Source organism: Malaya genurostris, chromosome 3 (genome assembly GCF_030247185.1).
Source record: "Malaya genurostris strain Urasoe2022 chromosome 3, Malgen_1.1, whole genome shotgun sequence".
In the NCBI taxonomy this organism is placed as follows: domain Eukaryota; kingdom Metazoa; phylum Arthropoda; class Insecta; order Diptera; family Culicidae; genus Malaya; species Malaya genurostris.
In genome coordinates this window covers 239,422,874-239,440,881 of record NC_080572.1, presented here as the reverse complement: position 1 = coordinate 239,440,881, position 18,008 = coordinate 239,422,874, and the positions used below count along the sequence as shown (strand labels likewise).

The window sequence follows — 18,008 nt, the reverse complement described above, 5'->3', positions numbered from 1 at the left end:
GGTTTTTCTATTTCGATCGGGTATGATTCGTGTTCGGGTTTAAGATATTTCTTACCGGACTATCTCTGGTTTGGGTAAGATGCCATTGTCATTGTTAATAACAATGTCAATGACAATGTTAATGACAATGTCAATGTCAATGTCAATGTCAATGACCAAACCAATGACCAATGACCAATGACCAATGACCAATGACCAATGACCAATGTACAATGACAATGACAATGACAATGACAATGACAATGACAATGACAATGACAATGACAACGACAATGACAATGACAATGACAATGACAATGGCAATGACAATGATAACATCCCTCTAGAACATCATTGAAATTTTTTTTGGATCCGACTACCGGTTCTGGAATTATAGTATGATATGTGCAAATAATTGCAAAGGTCGGGTATCGAACATACGACAACTGCTTTGAAAGACCAGCGCCCTACGCATTGAACTGTCAACCCGGGCATAAATATTACTAAATGATTCTTGAAAAAAAAACTTTTCTTCTAATCTGGAATAAGAACTAGTAAGTTTATTTGGTCATAAACTAGCATAAGCTTTTCAAGTTGTAAAGTTTTGAGTTGAATTTAGAAGATTTTTTTCTGTTTTTCGTATTGTCGCTCTAGATGACGGTTTGAAATTAAAAACATGCTTCATCCTGCAGTTCCGAAACCGGAAATTGGACCCGAACCAAATTCAACTGTAGCCTATGGGAGCATAAGACCATTAATTCGAGTCTATGATTGTTAAAAATTGGTTATGCCGTCGATGAAAAAATGAGGTCAGAACCGTTTTTTTCGAACACCATTTCCGTTATTTCTGGAACCGGAACTCTTGGTACCAATATAACCAAAATTGGTTCGTTTAGCCAGCTATTAACATAACCTACGAGCTGAAACTAATTCGCGCCAAATTTAGATGAATTTTTTCTTTTTTCTTTGCATCGTCGCTCTAAATGACATTTTCAGATTTTTCGAACACACTTCACCCTGTAACTCCGGAACCGGTAGTCGAATACAGACAATATTCAATAGCAGTCTACCTTTCCTTTAAGTTTGTGGTAATAGGTTCTGTCATCTAACTATGAGAAAATTAAGTGAGTTCCGTTTTAGAGTTTTTGACCACTATTTCCGCTACTGCCGGAACCGGAAACTTGTTACCGGTACAGCCAAAATTGGTTCGTTTGACCAGCAACTAATATAACCTACAGACTAAAACAGTTTTGAGCCGCTTAAAATGACGGTTTGAAATTTTTAAAACTCTTCACCCTTGTAACTCCTGAACCAGGAGTCGGATAGAGGTAAACTTCAGCAGTAATTTATGTTACCATAAGACCTTCAATTTGAGCCATACACACAGACACTGCTCAACTAGACGAATAGTATATGACACTTGACCCTCGAGTACAGTTTTACTAGTCAATTTTCCAACTGAAGACAAAAACCAAATCCCAAATCAGCGTCGGATGGCAAAGTAGAAGTGAAGATAGACATGTTATGTGGAGTGTGTTTGATTTTCTGTTCGATGTGTTTCCATAGTTCATTGTTTTGGTGGCCAAGTAAAGCAAAGCATGCTTGGTTCTTCTAATCAATCTTGTCTCTTCATGTGTTTTCATATGCAGGGGTAGTTTAATTGGTAAAACAACTTCCCCGGCTAGGAGTTAGCTACGTTTTCCATCCAATTTTTTCGGACTTAGTACCCCATTGAAAATCCCAGAATATTTTTTGGATCAGACTTCCAGCTAAGGGATTACAGGGTGAATAATGTGAAAATTCTAATTTCAGAGTATTATTTAAGATAATATTTTTTCTGGATTGAAAATCTCGTTGGATGATAAGAAAATATACTCGATTAATTTATGCTAATCTCCGATTTCCGGTTCCGAAAGTACCAGAATATATGATCAAAAACTTTAAAATTGAGGTCACTAGGAAGTGATTGACTAAGTGATGGATCGATTTTCTAAAGATGATTTAACGTAGTTTTAATTACATAGATTCTAATAAAAGATCTTATAATCCCATAGGTGTCTATTGAATCGTATCCGGAACCGACTTGCAGTTGTAGTATTATAGGATGGCAAGTGGGAATTTTTGAAAACTGTTTCAATACATACGTATTGTTAGTTGATGATCATAGAAACCTACATCGGTTATACGCGTTCCGTCTCGGAAAATACCTCCAGCAGTGGTCAAATTTATAGAATAGAAATTATGTGAAAGGTATCTCTACATCACTATGACCATTTTTTCTAGCGTTTTATAGAGTGACTCCCTTAAACCGGCAAACCCACGACACAATCATCAAAGAATTGGTAATTTTCCACATAAAACAAAAACAAAAGCGATCACAAATTTCAAAGGTTACGTTTCGAAGAGACTCTCACGCGCCGACACGGATCCGGACGGAAAATGAGAAAAGAAAGTCATCACCCAAAAGGACACTGGCACACGGAAATTACGCTCTTGTTTTTTTATTTTCGTTCGGATCTCTCCACTCATGCCCGGGTGCTAAAAATACAAAAGCGCCAACCCCACAAGGACTAAGATCTATTGCACGATGGTCCGTTCCGAGTCGGTTGCTTTTGATGCTGTGACTGGACGGTGAATGATACTTCAGTCGGACGTAATACAATCATATCCGGTCCGGCATCAGCATCAACCCCGAAATCCTACCGCTAAAGATTTGGCTTGAATAAGTTTCGGTGTAGGATAATGATTCGTTTTTCGGCTTAGCAATCAAAAAGAATATATAACAAACATATTTTTTCATTTTTAGTTGGTTTGACGTAAAGTCGCCATAACATCCGATGCAGGTTCGAGTCCTACCTCTGTGCGTATCTTTTTTCATAAAATCATCTTTTCTGTGAGTTTTTCATTTATTTTTCAATCTATGTTTCCATTCAGTGATTACAAAACTGAGAAAAATATAGCCAACAAAAATCATTTTCAATTCCCAGTTTAAATAAATTGGGTTGGATTTAGAAATAAATTTCCAACTGAATTTCTTCACAAATTTTGGAACTTCAATTGTTTATGGGAATTTTCAAAGTTATCCGATTTTTTAAACGAATTTCAAAACTTACACCGATTTTTTATGTGCTACGTATCCCCCGCATATAGCAAACAATCTCGTCTTTTGACACCTATGTTTTATTTTCTCAATTTCAGTATTGAGTGTAATCGAATGAGATCAAGCCTAGACTAAAAGACAGTTCTTGATAGAAACCACTACACGAAGTCGAGCGTTGTCGTGATAAAAAAGTATGAACTTTACGGTGTGTAAGATAATATTGCAAAATTAAATGTCAAATTTTAATGCTATCAAAGGATTGCGCAAACGGCGAGTGGATAATTTCAGAGACATAATAGGTAAGTCCAGGTAAGTAATATCAAAGACAATAACATGTGAGTCCTGTTATGTCTTGGACATTACTTACCTGGACTTACCTGTTATGTCTCTGAAATATTTTAGTTGTTTTGGTTATGTGCACTTAGCATAAACTTGAGGGTAATTTTCAACCCCTCAAATGACCATAATCGGTACGGTCAGAAAGTCGAAACTTGTTTCGTCTGAGACGTCAGTTTAAACATTGTATTTCAGTGCAAGAGCAAATGTTCTACTGAATCCTGTTAGCACATAAATATCAACTGCTAACGCACTGATGAGTCGAAGACGAAACGTAAGAGCCACTAAATTTTCCAAGGTTGTTCGGGAAACTGCTGTCATTTGGTAGAATGTTTATGATATTTCCTGCAAACCACGCCTAAGCGGTTTTACTATAAAGAATTGTGAATTGCGTGCCTGTGAATGGTAGCAGCCACTTTTGTCTACACTCGTTCATGTAAAGTTTTTAGCTATAATGATTTTGCTCCACAACTACAAATAGCCTGCCAAACCATATGCTTTCTAGAGAATTTCGTCATTTTTTACAAGAAATGATCGTCAACTTTGCCGCGTTGTAATGCGATATAAAATTTAAAACCTGAATTCTATTGCAACTCTTCTTTTATATCTGGTCCTGTTAATCAATGTACCTCCAAAAATATTCAATGTAATGACTTTAAAAAATTCCAAGCATTGTTTGAATGTATTCAAAATAGATACAAAATATATCAATTATCAATTAATTTGTTTCAATGGTTTTTCAGAAAAAAGTCCGCAAAATAGACTTTAAAATTTCCCGTCATATTACATTGCCCAATTAATAGTCTTCCGGAAGCGCTTTAAGGAAAACTTCTCATGGAAACGGAGTTTTCCGTTCCTTCATTTCGAGTGTAGATTGCAAAAAGAAACTATGGGTTGCCTAATCTTCTACTTTTATGTAGTTATTAATCTTTATCAGAGACTGCTACAGTGTGAATTTTATGTAAAAATATCGATTTGTTCCTCAGATAAAATTTCGTACGTTCGGAAGGGCCTGATTAAGGAATTTGCTCCAATATTGAACACTGACGGTGTTGCATTTTACTCGAACTAATGTTGGGTTTATTTGCACTCGTTTGGTGTGAATGGTGTACTAGATAAATAATTTTTGTGGTAAACATTTATAGTCCTTGAAAGAGCCGATTCATGGAATTTTCTGTTGTTCACTTTCTTGCTACAACAGTTAATGTTTTGTTTGTGTTTGGATTTATTTTTTTACTATTTAAAAAAATGTTTACGATATGAAGATGAAATTGACAAAAATTTTACACTTTCCATCATTCGTTTATTGAAATAATTAAAGAAAACATTTATTAAAGTTATTAAGAGTTCAAATCTGGAAACATTTAACAACGCTCTCGAAGTGTGAAATTTTGAAAATACATCCAGATGAGTATAGGAAAGAAAGACGTAGTCCTATGTCAAATATTACTTTCATTAACAGTATATTCATACTTGATATTAAAATGTTTCCTTTAGAGCAGGGGTTTCAAAGCCAATTTTAGGCAGCTGACCCCTTTGCTTAAGTGAATTAAAACCTCAGACCTTCATAGCCAAACTAATTTAGAAAATCTATTTCCAGTTTTTAACGAGAACACGTCGTACTTTGACACAAGGAACCGTTCCAAAATTTGCACTATGAAACAATGAGCAAAACTTGATGCATCAATACATTTCTAACAAAAAAAATTGATTTTGATTATATTTTATAAAAGAATAATCTACAAAAAAACATTTCCTTCTTGTAAATTTTATTCCGCTTTCGTAAGCTCCGCCCTTATGAATGTGATTGTGTAGTGGCGTGAATATTAACAAGATCCTTTCCATCGAGCTTGCAACAGTATGAAAATAATTCGCATTATGTCCAGTTTATCGGAAGGGGTAATTTTGTTACCTTGCTGGCGGCTTAGAATACCATCGAGACATCGTGCTTTGGTACTATTGTTAAAAGTCATAGAAATAAGTTTCCTTCTGCTAAGCGGAAGTTGCTTAGTTAAACTACTAGTGTTCCCGATTTTTATAGCACAAGTTAGATAAATGATAAGGAGGACTCGAAATCATGTTATTGTTATTGAAAAATGTTTATTGATAATATATTTTTTTAATTCTATAGTCGAGTATTAGAAAGGGAGAGGAGAGCTAATTTAAGGGCTGAAAATAGTACGTTTAAGATATCAGTTTATTAATATAATAGAAATTTAGTTGAGTATATTCTGTGAAATTTTCAGAATACACTGGAGTATTTTTTACACGTTTTTTTTAAGACGGTTTCTTTTTACGCGGCTTTTTTTGCGCAGATTTCAGAAGTTACGCGATTTTTTGACGCGGATTTCCAAAGTTACGCGGTTTTTTTTTGGAATCAGAAAAAAAATTTTAGATTTTGGAAGTCTCAAAATTTTTCTTTGTTCCAAAGTCGATTTTCACAAAAAAAAATTTTTTTTAGATTACACCAGATCTGGACGGTTCATGCATTTCTAAGATATTAGGCATCAAAATTTTTTTTTTTCTTTAGTTTGAAGGTTTTTTTTTTACACGAATTCCAAAGTTACGCGTTTTTTTACGCGGATTTCCGAAGTTACGCGTTTTTTTACGCGGTACGTATCCCCCGCATAAAAAGAGACCTCAGTGTTATCCATTCAATTTACCGTTCGGGTTGCATTTTTTCTGACTGAAGAACTGCTGAAAATGGCAACGCTTGGAATGGCATATCTCTACTGGTTCATCGAATATCTCGACTTTTCAAGGGTTATATCATAAATGCGTCCGCCATTTTATCCGCTGTAGGTTCCTGGTAGCGTTAGGAAAAAAGAGAGAGAAGTAAAATTGTCTCAACAAGGTTGCCAAACACACAGATGCAAATGGAATTGAGGAAGCCACGTGGTCGATTCAAAATCTTTACGCGACCTTAGGTCATAATGTACGGAAAATGAACGAAATTCAATTAAACAGAACTAGTGTTTCGGTTTTTATTCATTTCCTACAGCACTGTGACATAGAAAGATTGGCAATTGAAAATATTAATAGGAACGGTGACGACCACGAAAAGGGTAGATACCAATTTTCATCCTTGATTTCGAACCTACGCTCTCCCGATTCGGTAATTATTTTTTTATTTTGCTTTAAACATTTAAGGACATTTTGAAGAATTCGAGGTGATCAGTATTGTTTAGATACGCAACATATACAGTATTTTGAAAATTTCAAATAAGGACTCGTATTAGTCGGTAGGTGTCGAACTTGAGATTTCGTCGACCCCTAGAAAATCAATTTCGACCCCAATCAACCAGATCCGAAACAGTTTCCAAGCTTTTTCCATTGTCCATAAATAACTATCGAATTGTCAAAAACAATCATGTTCTGGCAACAATGGAGTGAGTTTACTCGATTGTTTGATTTTTAACAAAAGCTAAAATTATTCACAAAACCAGGGTAGCAAGTGAATTGCCGATTTCAATTTCACGGTTTTTCTCGGTTTGCGAGATACAAACTCTTGGTATTTAGAATGGGCCAAAATCGCCTCTGTTTAAATTATGGTAATTCATCAGTGAAAAATAAGTGGAGACATTTAAAACAAAGATTACCATCGTTTAAGTACAGGAGGAAGATCAAAGGTCCAAGACCTCGTCTTGTAGAATCCCAGATAGAGCGATAAACTCCTTGTATATGGTCATTTATCTTGATTGGTAATCGGCGATTATTGAGGTATGAACGAAGCAAATGCAGCATGCTAGAACCAAGTCCAATCTGTCCAAACTAGCAACTGTAATGACGTGGTTAATTTAGTCAAACGCAGTAGAAAGGTCCGTATAGATAACGTTAGTGAGCCGTAGAACATAGAATCCGTCCGAAACGTCGTGAAGGATAAAAGATTGGTAGTTGGTGCTTAGTATCTCTCGTGGCGTAACCAGAAATACGAAAGAGCGAATTCTTCATAATGAACTCATCACTGATTTATAACCAGTTTTATTTCCAAACAGCCCAACTATTTTCTTTTATATGAGAAACCCTAATAAAATAATGTTCAGGATTTCAAATAAAGCAATGGATAATTTAATTAGTTATGTATTTTACCACCTTAGAACTAATCACCTAGGATGCAGATCTCATACCGGAAACAATGTGAAACCTGAAATTGTTTTGGGAAACTCGGTTGATATATATACAGCAATATATTCTTTTTATAAAACGTTAGATAGGATCTTTTGAAATGTTTATTTTGAGATGTGCAGAAATTCTTCAAGAATAAAATGGGTAATACAAACAATATTGCTCGGAATTCCAGAGAAGTTCAAAAGAAAAGATATCAATGACACTTCATGAATAGAAAGTTCCAATTATACGCCGACTGAAGGTGAATCCATTCCATACCAGAATTGAGTCCAGACGGAAACGACCGCCCAGGATACAGTTTAAATTATCCGGGGAAAATAAAACTCTTTTAGTACCTGCACTGTTGACATTTCACCGGTCATCATCATCATCATCATCGTCATCATCCGTTCAAACACGATGAGTTTGTGATGTGATGTGTTGAACGCAAACCAACCACCAGCCGGGTGACGGAAGTTGACGGTTGAAACGAAAACAGTAATAGCCTTTACAGGACAATTAAGTTAAATCGTGTCGCGCTGTAGGTGTGTGCAGTCAATATAATAACCTTGAGGCAGAAAGTAATTAAAATCAGATTAGCACATTTTATATGAACATGCAGCAGTTTCAGTTCCAACGATTATCCGTGACAAACCTGGCGGCATGGCCAGAGAAACTCGATTCCTGCGCGGACCTTCCCCCCCAGGGAAGGTGATGTCGCATAATAGAGCTAATGATAACACGCGACTGCACTTATTAACAGGTTGTTTGGCGAGAGACATTAATTTACTGGTTTTTAAAATTGTCGCTGTCGATTTATGTGCAAAAAATGACATTAAACGCATTATTCGAATAATCGTCCCATAATTACTGCTAGGGTTGATATCCTTACAAAAGTTTTGGGATTTTAGCAAATGAAATTTCATCGAATCGGATAACGAGAATGTCAAGGTCTCGTCGTGAATATTTGTTGAATTCGTTTCCGATAGTGTTTGTACAGAACCAACTTTTGTCGACCAGCTTTGCCGCATTCCTTCGAATAGGGTGCTTTCCCACAGTGAGAGGTTCTTGACATGTACAAACAACAACAACAACAAACAGTAAGTTGAATCGTCTTCAAACAGGTCTACCGGTGTTACTCGAATGCGGCAGGCGGCACCACCGGCCGACCTGTTTGAAAACGAAAGATGGGACAGAAGTGAGGTCGAGTGAGCACTTGTGGGTCTTCTCAAGGGGATCCTTCATGTCGGTAGCATCAGCAGTACCACACTTGAGACGTAAATGTTTTTCCGTTTGATGAATGGTTGGGAAAAATACTGAAGCCAGCAAATGGACACGTACAGGTTGACAGGTCAGAAAGCACTGTAAAACGGTAGTAGAAGACTTTGGTCCGACTTTATCGGTCGAATTTGAGCTGACAAGCAACCGATAAAGTTGACAATTTTGGTTGGTAATGAATAGTTACTGGAAACGACCGCTAGTGGGAAACTACTTACTTCTTAACCATTTGGCGATTATTTCGGAAACAAATTACCTGTTAACTTTGTCAAGTCAAAAGAGGACATGTCTAGGTTACATTTTGGCATAATTCATAAATTTATTGAAAATCGTGTTCAATTGCTTCGGTATGGCGGTAACTTTGTGATTTTTTTCCGGCTGTCCAGAAAATATCAAGTGTAAAGAAAAAAAATCTCCTCTCGCAACAGCCGGCTGCCCAGAGCTCTAGACCGAAACAATAAAACTCGTAGGTAGGGTAACGGTACAAACGTTTATCTCAGCTCCAGTGGTCATATTATATACGAAAACCATTAGTTGGAGTGAGGTCGCTCTGTTTGTACTCTGTTGTACTCAAGGCAACAACAATTCATACTTAACGCTCGTATTCGTACTGTATTTTACAGTATTGTAGTGTATTTTCGACCCAAATACTGCGTACTGTTTTTACCCTCAAATGTACTGTATTTAAATGTGTGCTATCAGGTGTACAACATTGCTTCCGTCGTTTATTCCAAAATTAGAAGCTTTATTGCGAAAAAGTGCTTACAGATGTATTATTCAAAGTATTGTCCGTCACTAACGACTTCCATCGTTTCTTCCCATCTTTCCGGCATTTTTTGGATCCTGGCTCGAAAAAAGGAGTCCTCTTTTGATGCTATCCCATGAAGCAATCCATTTTTTCAACAGTTCGAAGGATTGAAAATGTTGATCTGCCAGGCCGTGTGCCAACGAACGGAATAGGTGGAAATCAGAAGGGGCGACATCTGGGGAATACGGCTCGTGGGGTAAGACTTCCCATTTTAGCGTTTCCAGGTACTTTTGGCCCACTTTTGCGACGTGAGGCCGAGCATTGTTGTGTTGGAGGATGACTTTATCATGTCGCTCTTGATATTGTGGCCGCTTTTCTTTACGAGCGCGACTAAGGCACATCAGTTGCGTTCGGTAGCGATCTCATGTGATGGTTTCACCCGGTTTTAAGAGCTCGTAGTAAATCATACCGAGCTGATCCCACCAAATCCAAATCATAACCTTTGCGCCGTGAATATTCGGTTTTGCCTTCGACGAAGTAGCATGCCCGGGCTTTCCCCATGATTTTCTGCGTTTTGGATTACAGTATCGAACCCACTTTTCATCACCGGTTACGATTCGATGTAAAAACCTCTTACGATTTTGTCTTTGAAGCAGTTGCTCACATACAAATAGACGGCGCTCGATTTCCCTCGGTTTCAACTCGTACGGCACCCAGTTTCCTTCTTTCTGAATCATGCCCAGGGCCTTGAGACGTTTTGAAACGGCTTGCTGAAACGGCTTGGCTCCCAACGATTCGGCAAGCTCTTCTTGGGTTTGGCACGAATCTTCATCAAGGAATGCTTCTAGTTGTTCATCTTTGAAGATTTTTTCTCTTCCACCACCATGTTTGTCTTCGACATCGAAATCACCATTTTTAAAACGTTGAAACCAGTCCCGACACGTTCTTTTACTCAGAGCAGCATCACCGTAAGTTTCTGAGCATCCGATGCGCTTCAGCTGCATTTTTTTCGAATTGTAACAGAAAAATAAAAATTCCCACAAATGGCGAGAATTGGACACATAAACAAACATTTTCGAGCGTGAATAATACGAAAACAAGAACAACTGTCACTAAAACGGCGATGACAATTCGTTAGGCACTGTACACACTCACTTTAAAGGCATTATCATCTATGTTTTTTGACCAGCCTTAGTCGGTACAGCCACCCATCGGAAAACGGCGGACGCAAAGTTGTACACCTGATATATTTTCACATTGAAATGTGCTGTAATTTTCACACTAACAATGATAACAGAATTTTAAATCTTTAAAGCATCGAATTCCGATTTGTGGTAGCACAAAACGTCAGAAAGGGCAGTGACAAAACGTAGCGAATGTGAATGTGAATGTAAATACATGCGAATAACAATTATTTCATTAATCATTCTTGTTCAGAGCGCGTCACAATAATTTAGTGAAATTTTGATGATTATAAAATAACAAAAATGTCTCAACCAAGAAGAATCACACGCTTTTCAAAAAAAGGTTTGATGAATTTTCTTTTTTTTGTTAAACGTAAAAATGCCCTAAAAATGAAATAAAAAACCTGTTTTAATCCACCTAGTGAAGTAATGATGCCTTTCTTATATCAATCATACTATCATATATAATACTGTGGTATTCTTCAAAATAATTCTCTGCGATTCTTGAAAGAATAAACGAAATCGGTTTGTTTGACCGTCTACTGATAAAAACTATCAATTGGGAAATATTTGAGGTCGATTTAGAAATTTTTTTAAAGTTTTTCCCCATTTTCAGTGATGGTATACAATTTTTTACAGCCATCTCCGAGAAAAGTTAGTGCAAAAAAACTTTACATACGCACATACACACACAGACATTTTGCGTACTCGACGAACTGAGTCGAATGGTATATGACACTCGGGCCTCGGTTCAAAAGTCGGTTTTCACAGTGATTGCATAACCTTTCTATATGAGAAAGGCAAGAAATTGAGATTATGAAAATGAATCATTTGATAATTATTTGCTTTTAACGATTTGTTAGTGGAAAACTAATGGCACCCGAGCACAGCTGAACATGGTCGGTTCTTTTGTTCAATTAGACTGTTTCTTCGTGTGTTTCACATGCAGGATAGTTTTTGGGTTTCACATGCAGACAGTTTTTGGGTAATACAAACAATATGCGTACAAATACATAGATAGTTCAATAATGTTTGTATTTGCATCCTCAAGTAGGCTTAAAAATTCACTGTTAGTGTAATCCGTTGGCTAAATATGGACTACATGAGAAAGAATCGGCAGTGAAAAAAAGTGGGTGGGTAATGTCAGAGACATAATTGGATGATGTAAATACGAATAAAACTAGCATGATTCTTCACAATTCTGAATATCTAAAATCGTTCTCATGAGTTGATAGATCGTGTGAATTGTGCAAGATTTGTTTTAACACATAAATTTATGAAACAGAGCAAAAGTGAGTACAACTTTGTTTACCTGTAGAACCTGTTTACACACGGTTCGAAATACAACAGTTCCAATAAAATAAAATATCAAAAAGTCCTTTAATAATTAATTTACTGATACTTCAACTGAACTGCGTCAACTACCCAGTAGATAAAGCGGGAATGCAATGTCACCCACTGCAATGAAACCGTCGTCTGAGCACAAGAAAGACTAGCAAAAGCAATGAGTTTTTTCCTCTCGTTAATACCGAACATTTCAGAAAGCTATAATTCTGAGTTAAATAGCTGATCATATGGAGAAAAAACAATTGTTGTTGGGTTAAGTACTACTTGACATATTCAAGGTTAAATTCTACCAATCATTCCAAAAATTTTTCGGTACCCCAAGCCACCTACAATAAAAATGTTACGTCGGCAACTCGGTTATCGATCGAGAGATGATATAGTACATGGAATGAAAAGTCCTGGACCTAACAAAAAAAATCGATATTTCATCGTGACAACTTTTTAATTCTTCAGTATAATCTCCCTATAGAGCGATAAACTTAACTCAACAATTCGATGCCCTTTCGAAAAAAAAAAAGATTTGACATGGCCATCAAAATAGGCTTCTGTTTCAGCATCGACCTCAGCATTCGAACGAAAATTTCTTTCCGTGGAGAAACCGTTTTCAAGTTTGAAAATAGATAATAGTCTCTGGGGGTCAGGTCTGGAGAATACCGACGGATTGTGGTCCAATCCGTACTGCAAATCATTCAATGTCACCGTTACTTTTATGCATGAATGCACTGGTATGGGTTTTACCATAGCTTGACCATCAGCTGCTATTCAAACACTAGTAGGTAGATTGTCATGACATTTGGTATTGGACCATCTAGAGGCTTGCTCTCAACAAAAACATACACAGTTCGAAACTATTCACGTCTTCTCTGTGAGAGGCCCGTGATTTTTTCATTCCATGTAGTAGATGATTGAGTAGATGATACATACCATTTTGCTCCTGTCTTCCCTAAGTCGAAAATCTGAGAGTTTTAACAAATGACTCCCAACATCCAAATGGCCTTAGCGACAGTGACTCGAGAGATCGGAAATATCATCCGTATTTAGAAACCGGCATTACCGTATATAAAAATATCGATCGTTGATAAGTAGAACAAAGAGCAATGGACCGAGGTGGCTTCTGTGGGAAACACCTAAAGACATTCCGAAAGAAGTAGATATTATGTGTCCAAATCCCACGAAAGCGCTTCGTTCAGTCAAATGTGTTCAAATTCCACAATCTGTCAATCTAAAAACTCACTATTTGTTTGCCGTTTCACTTCTTGGTATTTTTAATGTTATTTTTCAGTAGTTCAGTTTTCCAGAAATGATTTGATTCTAAGTTCTTGCTGGGATAGTTTCCACGATTTCAGATCATAAAATTTCAACTAAATCTCTATGTTCTTGTTGGTCTCGTCATTGGTTATGCACTCCTGTTTCTATCTGCTAGATAAACGGATTGTCGAGCACCTAGTTTGCATTTTTGCCATCTCAGTGAATGATACCTAATCGACATGCCGGCTCATGAATGCTGATTGAAACATAACTCCCAAGTGTTAATTGCGTGCCGATTGCTATCGATAAAACTGCAACCGTTGAATTAATGCAACCAGTTTCCGAACGACGTAATGCATTAAACGGCTGGAACTGCTTGATAAAGTGTCGCACAAATCGTCATTAGGCGATCGAAGAAACGTTTTATTTGCTTGTTTCGATAGGCAAAGTAGTTTTTTTATTCCAACTGATGAGCTGACCATCAGTAAACCTTATCGAAGGTTTTCAACTTACAACGCGTTCGACATGCAATAATCCAGTCAAGGAACAGCAAATAAACATTCAAACAACAACCGGGCGGCAGGTCGAACGGGAATGGTTGCAGTGGGAGCCATAAAAAAACGCAATAAAATAATGAGAAAACCACCCACACTTACTGCCTATGTGCGTCCCGCCGGGGGGCTTTACGTCTGGTCGCCCACAACTAACAACTGTCGAGGGATGTCGTCATCGTAAGGTTTGATGTCATCCACTTAGACCCATGTTGGTGAGTTTCTGTATGGAAAACAGAAACAGATCTGCCTTGAGGTAGGTCCCGGAGTGGATGGCCTAGGGAGGCTACTAGACAGAGTGAGGCAGGAACCATTTCTTTCCGCAAAACCTATGAATGAAGATAATCTGGTCTCCTTCTATTCATCGTCATCTTCATCATCATTAGCATCATTATTATTCCGACGCAATATCAATTCCTTTAAGCGGATTTTGAGCGACCGTTCCACCAATCATCGCACCGTCGTCGAGCTTAGAGAGAAGAAATTCACGTTGCCGCCGCCGAAGGAGGATGTTCGTCTTCGACTTCGAATGACAGCAAACGTGCTGTTATTCACATCATAAAACAGATTGTACTTACTGCACTGGGGCTCATATAGGGCTTAAGTCCTCGCGAAAGCAGCGTGTGTTTGCGAAACAATCCAGACGATTGTAATTGTATGCTTTTTGCGCTTTTCAAGTGGAACCCAGCCAAGAATCCGGCCCGGGAAAGGAAACAGAATGTTTTTCGTTGTAATCGTCGTCGTCGTCGTCGTCGTCATCGTCATCATCCTCGTCGTAAACGACCATGTTGCGCCGACGGAGCGTCTTCGTTGTCGTTTCGTTGTTCTTGCACTGCTGCTGCTGCTGCTGCTCATTAAAATAAACGACCCGGAGAGGTGCAGTTTGTTTCCGATAAATTTATTTCCCGCTTTCATGCATTTTATTGCTGGCTTTATCCGGCAAGGCACAACACTATACATGTGCCAACGGCGATGTTGAATTTGAGTGGCCATTAGGATGTTAATGGACCTGAATGATGGGGTTGGAAATCGTTCAATTTTCTCGACAAATTGAGTAGATTTTATTTTGCGGATGCTCCCTAGCCTTTCCCGTTCCAGCATTCAAGCGTGTAAATTGTTTATGCCCATTCGGATGCAGTCTGCTCTCGTTCCAGAGGTAAGAGTGATTAACACGCCATTTAAGGGCATGTTTTACGATAATTTCTTAAGATGATTGATAGATTTCCATAGCGAGATTTTTTTATTTCAAGTTCAAGGAAAAGAGTTGGGAACTATTACTCATCGGTGAATTTCAGTCAATTTAAACAATGCAAAGATCGTGAGACCTGACCTGTTTTTTTTTTTTTTCATAAATACGTTTATTTCTTAAGGCAGTTTACATAAGTTTTTCTTCGCCGTAGCATCACTTTTACATAATATTCTTATCCTAATTTAATTCTAACATAGTCACAACGTTTTGCATTTATTAAAACATATTCTCTTATTACTTAAATATCATCTTAGGTAACTCGTCATTAATTATGAAATCTACTCGGAAATATTATTTGAACCAAACGATTAACTTCTATAAATTATAAAATAAGCTGTTATTTTCAGACATTTTGTTAATAATTTCATAAACTGTTTCGAGTTTGTTTGTATCATTACATTATTTTTATTCTAATTTAGCTATTGGTTGAACTCATGGACGCAGCTGGGATCAGAACTAAGTCTTGAAAGGGGCCTTTATTAAATTGAAACTCCAGTTTTCTTTATGAAATGATAAATAAGTTTCATGTATGAAAGGTCACGACAAGCAAGAATGTCTCGAACTGGGATATTGGATAGTCTACCTTGGGTACGCAAAGAATTTATTAGTTGAGATCTGACATCACGATACTCCACGCATGTTGACCTGACCTGTGTTGGTGAAAGAGAAGAGAACTTGCAAGCTAGTTGTTTTTCTACGATTTAGTTTAGGTTTGTGTTAAGACACTGAAGCGGTCTAAAACTCAGTTTTTTCTTACTTTCAGATTATGAAAGGATTGGATTAAGGGCTGAGGACAGTACCGTAAAGTGGTAAGTTTTTTGATATTTTCCGGTTTCAAATTAAATTTTCTTGAAAACGATGCAGAATATAGAAAAACCCACCTGACAATGTCTTCGAGATTTAGTTGAGAATATTCTGTGAAATTTTCAGAATGATTCATTGAGTTTAGCGGTCGTGTTGTTTTTTTTTCTGACTGAAGAACTGCTGAAAATTGGACCGCCCGGAAATGCCAACCTCTACTTGTTCATCGAATATCTCGGTTTTGAAGGCTTGTATCATAAATCTACCGTGACAAAGTCTAGATAATTTAGTTTAAATGCGTTTAGTACATAAAATCATGTATGTTATCGACTGATTTGGATGAGATGTGACAGCAAACTCTTGAAAAGACTGATTAGCTCGGAATATATTTTTATATACAAAAAACTTTTAAACGGCTGATCACTCAACTAGTCGTGTGACTGACACACAGTTGACGCTGTTATAGTCAAATTCATATGACGTTCATGAATTTACAATTGTTAAAAGACTATATGTAAAATTTCAAGATATTTCGACTAGTCAGACAAAATTGACAGTTATTTAAGTGAATCAACTTGTGTCATGTTCAAAACAATGGATTTAAAACAGAATCATATGTTAATTGATCACTGCTTTTTTATGAAACAAATACTGTGCAAGCACAGCAATGGCTTCAAAAGTATTATCCGGTCTCTGCTCCATCAAAAAAGCCCACTCGTTATTAGCTACTTCCAATCATAAATTGAAATTGCGTGAGATAGCTGAGGCTGTAAAGACATCAGAAGGCAGTGTATTTAAGAAATTTTGTTCGCAACAAAATCTTGACCGCATAAACAAATTTTCTGTTAGTTCAATCCAAGAAGCATTTTTTATTCATTTAATTGTTCTTTATCAGTCATCTTGAAACTTATTACAGTTAATTAATTAGACGGCATGAAAAAACTTCAAACTTTTGAGTTTACTCAAGCCATTAGGGTCTGTGCAGACTTCTCTGCTCGGTTGCAGCTTTTGACCAAGATTTTCAATTCTTTTCTATAGTTGTAACTCCGGACAGTTAGGTGAACCTGCCTCTTTCGGTACAACATGGACTCAATTCGCTTTGTGCCATTCAAAATCATCTTTGGCGTAGTGATAAGATGCCAAATCACACCAGGAAAGCGAGGGAACGTCATAGTTGCGTAGGAATGGAATCAATCGCTTATCTAGCCATTTCTTATATCTCCTTGTTTACTGCTCCGTTAATGATTAAACTTGAGCTTGTTCGACCGCAGCTACATATTGGCTGACAAATCAAATATTTTTTGGGAAATTCGTCCCTTTTCTTTGTCCTGAAATGCTCCTCCGCGCCATTCCGTTGCATGGCAGTTTAAAAAACATTCTGGGAAGCTGCTTAGGAAAACGAATATTCGCGATACAGATTGCGAACCTGGGTTTTATGCGTCACATTCTGTTTATCATTACGGTTTGATACAGTTTTCACCTTGAACTACTTCATACCTTGCCGGTGCTTGAAAGTATGCACGAAAGTTGAAGACATTTTTATTTTTCTATCCACAGTGCGTACCGAAGAATGTGGCCTCTTCTGCAATATTTGCTTCACCATTGCGACCTTCTGGTGGTCCCGAATATCCGCCTTCCTGACTATTGTCAAGCATGTATCGATATTCGTATTAAGGGGTGTCCAGGTTTTGTAGCGAATTACAAGTTTTGTAGCGAACAAGTCTCACAATTATGCATGAACAATTGACCACGAGAAAGTTCTTTTCAAAGTGGGTGCCACGTTTACTCACAATCGATTAAAAATAACAATGTGTTGATGATTGGGAGCAGTGTTTGGCCATATTTACAAACAATAAATCAGTTTTTTGGCGTCGATATATGACAATGGATGAAACATGGATTCATTACTTCATTTTACTCACTATTTCAAAATTTAGTATAAAAACCCTTCTTAATCCACCTAGTGGTGTGATAATGCCTTTCTCTTCTTTCGTTACAGTCTCATGAAAATATATTTCATACTTTTATTAAATAATTTCGGATACTAATTTTTACACAAATTCATTTAGATTGATTCAAG

The 18,008-nt window shown here is 37.2% G+C and overlaps 2 protein-coding genes across 7 annotated transcripts in view; one reads left to right on the top strand and one right to left on the bottom strand.

Moving 5' to 3' along the window:
• Positions 1–18,008, bottom strand: part of LOC131438595 (HIV Tat-specific factor 1) — a 188,283-nt gene that overhangs the window by 99,747 nt on the left and 70,528 nt on the right. The window lies entirely within an intron of this gene.
• Positions 1–18,008, top strand: part of LOC131438596 (uncharacterized) — a 259,391-nt gene that overhangs the window by 202,254 nt on the left and 39,129 nt on the right. For 3 of the 6 annotated variants that reach the window (XM_058608713.1, XM_058608707.1, XM_058608709.1), the window contains one exon: positions 15,891–15,936. The exons of the other annotated variants lie outside the window; for them this stretch is intronic. The gene's annotated coding sequence lies outside the window, so the exon portion shown is untranslated. The remainder of the gene's footprint in view (positions 1–15,890; positions 15,937–18,008) is intronic. 6 annotated transcript variants of the gene reach the window in all.